This window comes from Tamandua tetradactyla, chromosome 14 (genome assembly GCF_023851605.1).
Source record: "Tamandua tetradactyla isolate mTamTet1 chromosome 14, mTamTet1.pri, whole genome shotgun sequence".
In the NCBI taxonomy this organism is placed as follows: domain Eukaryota; kingdom Metazoa; phylum Chordata; class Mammalia; order Pilosa; family Myrmecophagidae; genus Tamandua; species Tamandua tetradactyla.
Genome location: NC_135340.1, coordinates 18,166,810 through 18,173,910, shown reverse-complemented (window position 1 = coordinate 18,173,910; position 7,101 = coordinate 18,166,810). Strand labels below are relative to the sequence as shown.

The window sequence follows — 7,101 nt, the reverse complement described above, 5'->3', positions numbered from 1 at the left end:
ATTAATGGAAAATCAAACTCTAGTGGGAGTAAAAATTGGACAACACTTTAGGGAGCTGTGCTGGTTAGATTCTGATGTCACCTTGGCCATGTGAAGGTGCCCAGTTGTCTGGTTAGGCAAGCAATAGTCTAATCATTACTGCAAGGATATTTCATTGCTGGTTGTAAACCAGAATGCTCATTTGTTAAATCATCAGTAAACCTGTGACTTAATAAATTTCCTTTTATAAAAGCCATTCCATTTCTCGTATATTGCATTCCAGCAGCTTTAGCAAACCAAAACACCACTGCCCTCAAAATATTCTAAAATTAACTGCTCCTGGATAAACCTAATAACCTTTTTTTTATCCTTGACACAGATACTGCTGCTTTCTTTTCTTCTTTTATTTTGTAATGATTATGGATTCACAGGAAGTTTAAAAAAATAATATCAAGAGGTCCTATGTTCTTCACAGTTTCCCTCAATGGTAACATCTTATGTAACACTGACATTGACAAAATCCATAGACCTTATTCAGATTTCACCAATTTTCTATACACTCATTTGTGTATGTGTATGTATCATTCTATGCAATTTTATTACATATGTAAGTTGTGTTATCACCACCATAATCAAGATACAGAACTGTTCCATATCACAAAGATCTCCTGTGCTACTCCATTATAGTTTCCTGCACTCTCACCCATCCTCCAACTCCTGGCACCACTAATCTGTTCTCCATACCTATATATTTTGGACAATATTATATATATGGAATAATGCAATATGTAACCTCTTGAGATTGGCTTTTTTTCACTCAGCATGATTTTCTTGAGATCCACCCAAGTTGTTATATGCATTAGTAGTTTATTCCTGTTCATTGTTGAGTAGCGTTCCATGGTATGGATGTACCACAGTTTGTTTAACAATTTAGCAGATTAAGGACATTTGGATAGTTTCCAGTTTCTGGCTATTATGGATAAAGCTGCTATGAATATTCATGTACCTGTTTTTGTGTGATAAATGCTCTTTTTAAATCTTGGGCTTTTCTTCTGCTTTCACAATTATTGACTATTCTATTCTTTCTAAAAATCCTAATTTGGATGTATGCTATTTGCCACTTGTTATTTCTCTTTAATTCTTATGATATTTGACTTGTCTGATGCTCTCTAAGACTCAGATCTTGACCCCTAAAGGGTAGTTACTTTCTAAGTATAGTTATATACTCACATAGCTTCAAATATTATTTTTTACCTTACAGACCTATATTTGTAGGCAGCTCTCTTCCCATTTATCGTTGTTGATTTCCTAAGGCTGCTGTAACAAAATACCACAAACTAGGTGGCTTAAAACAACAGAAATTTAGTGTCTCACAGTTCTGGAAGCTAGAAAGCCCAAAGTCAAGGTGTCATCAGGGTCATGCATCCCCTGAAGTCCATAGGGAAGAATCTGTTCCATGACTCTTCTACTTCTGTCAGTGGCTTACAATCCATGGTCTCTCTGAATCAGTTGTGACATGACATTCTCTCAAGTATTGCGCTGGTTTGAAAGGATGTATGTCCCCTAGAAAAGCCATGTTTTAATCAATATCCCATTTTGTAAAGGCAGAATAATCCCTATTCAATACTGTATGTTTGAAACTGTACTCAGATCATCTCCCTGGAGATGTGATTTAATCAAGAGCGGTTGTTAAGCTGGGTTAGGTAACAACATGTCCCCACCCATTTGGGTGGGTCTTGATAAGTTTCTGGAGTCCTAAAAGAAGAAATATTTTGGAGAATGAGAGATTCAGAGAGAGCAGAGAATACTGCAGCACCACGAAGCAGAGAGTCCATGAGCCAGAGACCTTTGGTGATGAAGAAGGAAAACGCCTCCTGGGGAGCTTCATGAGACCAGAAGCCAGGAGAGAAAGCTAGCAGATGATGCCCTGTTCACCATGTACCTTTCCAGTTGAGAGAGAAGCCCTGTGTTCACCATGTACCTTCTCACTTGAGAGAAAAACCCTAAACTTCATCGGTCTTCTTGAATCAAGGTTTCTTTCCTTTGATTGGAATTTTGATAGGCTTGTTTAATTGGGACATTTTCTTGGCCTAAGAACTGTAAACTAGCAACTTATTACATTCCCCCTTTTTAAAAGCCATTCTCTTTCTGGTATATTGCATTCCAGCAGCTAGCAAACTAGAACAAGTATCTATCCTTGTCTCTCCATCTGTCTGAATTTCCTCTTTTTCTAAGGACACCAGTCATATTGTTTAAGGGCCAACCCTCTAGCAATTCCATTTGCAATGACCCTATTTCTAAATAAGGTCACATTATGAGGTACTAGGGGTTAGGACTTCAATATATCTTTTTGGAAGGCACAATTAGGTCTATAACAATATCTCCACTTAGATATTATGCCAGCACAAAAACATTTATGTGTCAAAAACAGAACCTTTTTCTATTACTTGCATCCTGAGAGCCTTCCAACTCTCATCATTCTCCTGGTTTCACCCTACTCTGTAATTGTTTTGATTCATTCTTTTCCTTAGCCTGCTGCATTCAATCATTCACTAAATTCTGATAATTCTTCCTCCTTGTCTCACACTTTTTTCTTTCTTGCCACTGTCATTTTCATCCTTAGTCTCTCTTATATTATATCTTTATTATTATAATAGGCCCTGTAGCTAGTCCTTCTGCTTTTTATCTCTCTCCATTCTAGGCCTTCATATACATTTCTACCAGAAAGGTCCACCTCTACTATAGTGCTCATTATGATACCCCTGTTAAAGAATCTATGATAATTCACTATTTTCTCTTAAATATAGTTCTCAGCTATAGTTATTGTCCACCCATTCAAGGTGGGTCTTGGTTAGTTTACTGGAAACATTTTGAAGGAAGTTTAGATGCTTGGAGTTCCAAGAGAGAGAAGATGCATCCAAACATATGAGACCCACATGTTTGGAGATGCGGAAAGAAAATGCCACCAGGAAGTTAGAAGCCAAATGCCCCCAGGGAAACCAGAATCCAAAGGATCCAGCAGATGCCAGCCACATGCTTTCCTAGCTGACAGGTGTTCTGGATCCATCAAGCTTTCTTGTGTCAAGGTGTCTTTCCCTGGATACCTTAGTTTGGGCATTTTTATAGCCTTAGAACTGTAAACTTGCAACTTAATAAATTCCCTTTTTAAAAAATCCATTCCATTTCTGGTATATTGCACTCTGGAAGCTTTAGCAAACCAAAAAACACTGTCTATACATATAGGAGATAACTCTACCTTATATGTAGGAACATATATAAACAAGGTAGTCCTTGATAATCACTGTGTGGCTTTAAAGCTGATCTCTATCACTTACTGTCTAGCTGTCTTTGGGCAATTAACCTGTCTGCTATAGCTTAGTTTTATCCTCTGTAAAATGTAGAGAGCAAAACTCAATAAGATTATTGAGATAATTAAATCAGTTACTGTAGGTAAAGCACCTGTCTTAGAGCCAGGTACAAAGTAGACTATCAACAAAATATTAGTTTTCTCTTTCCCTTTCTTTCTTTTTTTTTGTTTCAACTTTTTATTAAAATGCTTAGGATATAGAATGACTTTCTTTTGTAAATGACTGTTTCGCTTTTCCTGAAATAGGACATATATGAACTCCGATAAACAGAATGAAAAATGTCAATTCATAACAGTTTCTGTACAAAGCTCTGATGCTCACTGTTTGAAGCAGAGCTCCTTCCAGCATTTTCTTTCGGGTATAGTATTATAGGAATGGTGTCTAGTGGGGCAACAAAGAGACTGGTGCTACTTGCCTTTTCAATACCCTTTCTCCAGTGGCCAAAATAAACCACTTTCACAAAGAGCTGCCCTATCATATTTTCTAGCTTCCTACCATGTGAGTAGGGACAAATAGGAAAGAAACAAAAACAAGAAAACTAACACTGAAGCAACCACACTTTTCATGCCTCTGGATAGAGAAGTATGGGTAACCTTTAGCCAAAAGAAAAAAAGTGTAAAAGTCAACTACCTAGTTAATTCACTGTTAGCTAGACTTTTTCACTCAAGGCTTTACTCCCTTGCCAAAACAACAACTTTGTCTTATGCCTTGCTGATAAAAAACATGCATGCTCTTCCCAGACTTAACTTCATCAAGCCTCTGCATTCAGTACCTGCCCTGTTTTGCCAACAAAGGCAGTACTGAGGACTGAGATTGAGAAATCCAATTAAAGTACAATATTCTCACATCCCCAGGAATATGTAATCCACATTTTCCCCATCCTCACATCAGAAGCAGGAATCCACTAAGTTTGGTTCAACCCTCTTCAAATAAGCATCATCATCACAACTTTCAATTTTGAGGAAATTACCTCTAATCTCTCATTAAAGGAAAAATGAAGACAGCCTCCTATCTTAAGACCATATATCCCTTCGTCTTTTACTACGAGGGTGGAACTTAGGTCCAATTTCACAAATAGCATTCGGAGAAATAGAATGCTATAAAAAGAATCCTCATGCACACTACTGGGGATGCCGACACCTTTATACTGGGTGTTTACGATCTGATAAGTGGTACTGGCTCAACAGGAACAGCTCTACAGAAGTTCTTGGATTAATGCACTCCTCAGTATATTTCTGGAAAAGACAATTTCATACCAAAAAAAAAAAAAAAATCTGGGAAAGCTACAGATGTTAACCTTTACTTTATACAACAAAAACTAGATAACTGATAACGAGAAAAGCTATGAGGAAAAAGACAGCACTCAAGACCAGACTAATAAAACAAAACAAATTCTGCAAGAGGAATTTCATGGTATAAACCTTTCCTAGATTCAGACAAGTGTTACAATAATATCAGGTTTTCAAGTCCTAATCTTACAGAATTAAGAGCCTTTACGCTGTTTTAAACTTTGCCCTGTTTTACTCTCCTTTCAGAAATTTTGTCCCCAAGCATATGTACAAAAGTAACTGGAACATATCTGCAATATGAGACAACTCGGGTGACCTGGAATCAGTCTCAACTCTTTCATGAGGCAAACATCACTTTTTATACCTGAAAATAAGTAAGGAAGTTGCTATAGGGATAAATGAAATTTCATGACAGTATAAAAGCAGAGACTGACTGAAATTCCTAATTTTGTAAGTAATAATAACAACCACCCATTCTATAATTAACTGCTCAGTAAACAATCTGCTACACATTCCTTGATGAAGAAAGACCCTAGCTAACCAGAGTGGAAACTTGATGCAAATGTGAAGGCCAGGATCATGCCCCCTTCCTAGTTCTGTGTGCACAGGGGATACAACCCACTACAAGGCAGTTATAGAGACTGGTGAGCTCAGGGGTCTCCTCTCATCAACCTGCTAATTCAACAGGAGTAAGTTCACCAGCTGAGCTCTGGCCTCCCATGTGTATCAGTTCATAATTTTATGAAATATCTAAATGCCATTCACTATATTAAAAAAAAGAATAGAAAACTCTGGACCAAGTAAATCGTGAACTGAAAAGTTAGGAGGAACACCAATTACATTAACAACACTTTCTTTTAAAAATAGAATCACTTTCTTTTAAATCAACCACAGTGGTGAGACGTGTTTTTCTTTTCAGGTGCCCCATGATGGCACACAGCTTAACTCGGCAAATTCTGCCAGCTTCCAAGTCCCAGGATACAGACCTGCACCAGCACGTGGGGCAGTGTTACCTCCCAATAGTGTGGAGAAGAGCACATGTCACCACTGGGTGATGAGAGAGCTGACCAGAGATTCCTGGCTTCTCAACGCCAGACATGGTTGGAGAGCTTTCCTTGTTTTACTAGAAAAGTTCATGAGGAAGCTGTGAATAGGATCAGTCCAGAGAAGTAAAACTCTTTTATTTTCACCGTCCACACATCAGTCAATATACTGAGAAAGCCAGCGGAAACCCTCGCCGTAGCCTTGCCTCTTGAGCACACTGCACATGAACACTTCCATGGGGCGGGCGTTCAGCTCCTTCAGGGTCACATTTCCCTTTCCTGTGGTTTGTCCATAAAGTCCAAATATTTCCCGGAGTTTTTCTTCACTGATTGCATCTGTTCTGTCAATTTTATTACCCAAGATAAGGATTGGCACATTGGATATTGTTTCATCAGTCATTAAAGCATTAAATTCAACTTTGGATTCCATGAGGTGAGCATGATCTGCACAGTCCACCAGAAAGACAATCCCATTAATTGCTGGGAGATAATTTTTCCATACTCGACGTGCTTGCTCATGCCCACCAAGGTCAAAAGTTGTAAAAGTCATTCCAGCAATTGTCAGCTCTTCTGATGTTGGATGTAGTGTTGGAGCATGTGGGCCCATTCTGTCATCTTTGAGCATGTGTAGAAGAGTAGTTTTACCCGCATTGTCCAAACCCAAGAATACAAGTTTTCCAGATTTCTTGTAGAGTCCTAGGAACTGGAGCACACTGCTGAAGCCATTGTAGATCCACTCAAAGATGAAAGACATTATTAATGCTTTCTACTGGTGTCCGCCCAGCTCCTCTGGTTCTGGCTCCCTCCCCCCGCGCGGCTCCCAGACTAACGGCCAGAGGGGCTCCAATGGGGGGGGTGGGGGGAGAGGGGCGGCAGCGGCAGCCTCGACCCTCTCAGGCTATACAGACTAGCAGCACCAAAGACTTTCCCTTCCTTTCTTAACGTGTCTTGAATGATTCTGTATATACGGACTTGCTTGTCAAATGAATGTGTGAAGATTTTCTTTCCTTCTAGATAGAGATTTCTTTCCCCTTTCCCACTTCTTCCTTTTTTCAGTGGTTATTTAAATGCAACCAATTATGCAACCAGAAGTTATGTCTCCTAACTTCTGGCTTCCACATTATTGCACAAACCTGGAGGATTGGCAAGCCATATTAAAAATGACAGAGTAGAATAGACATAGCTGTCTATATCTACAGCGAATGACTCAAGGAAGGGTCAACGGATTGCAAAACATGATTAAAGTATCACTCTCAAAAACAAACAAACAAAAAATCATAGAATGCTCCCCTGCCATGCGAGAGGCCTGGGTTCGATTCCTGACCTATGCACCCCCCCCCAAAAAAACCCACAAAAAGCAAAAAATTTCAGACAACCATAGGAGAAAAGGTGTAAAATTACTAAGAAAGTTCTGACCATGGT

The 7,101-nt window shown here is 39.0% G+C and overlaps 1 pseudogene; it reads right to left on the bottom strand.

Moving 5' to 3' along the window:
• Positions 1 to 5,439: 5,439 nt before the first annotated feature.
• LOC143655639 (small COPII coat GTPase SAR1A pseudogene) lies at positions 5,440 to 6,495 on the bottom strand (annotated as a pseudogene).
• Between the last annotated feature and the right edge of the window lie 606 nt (positions 6,496 to 7,101).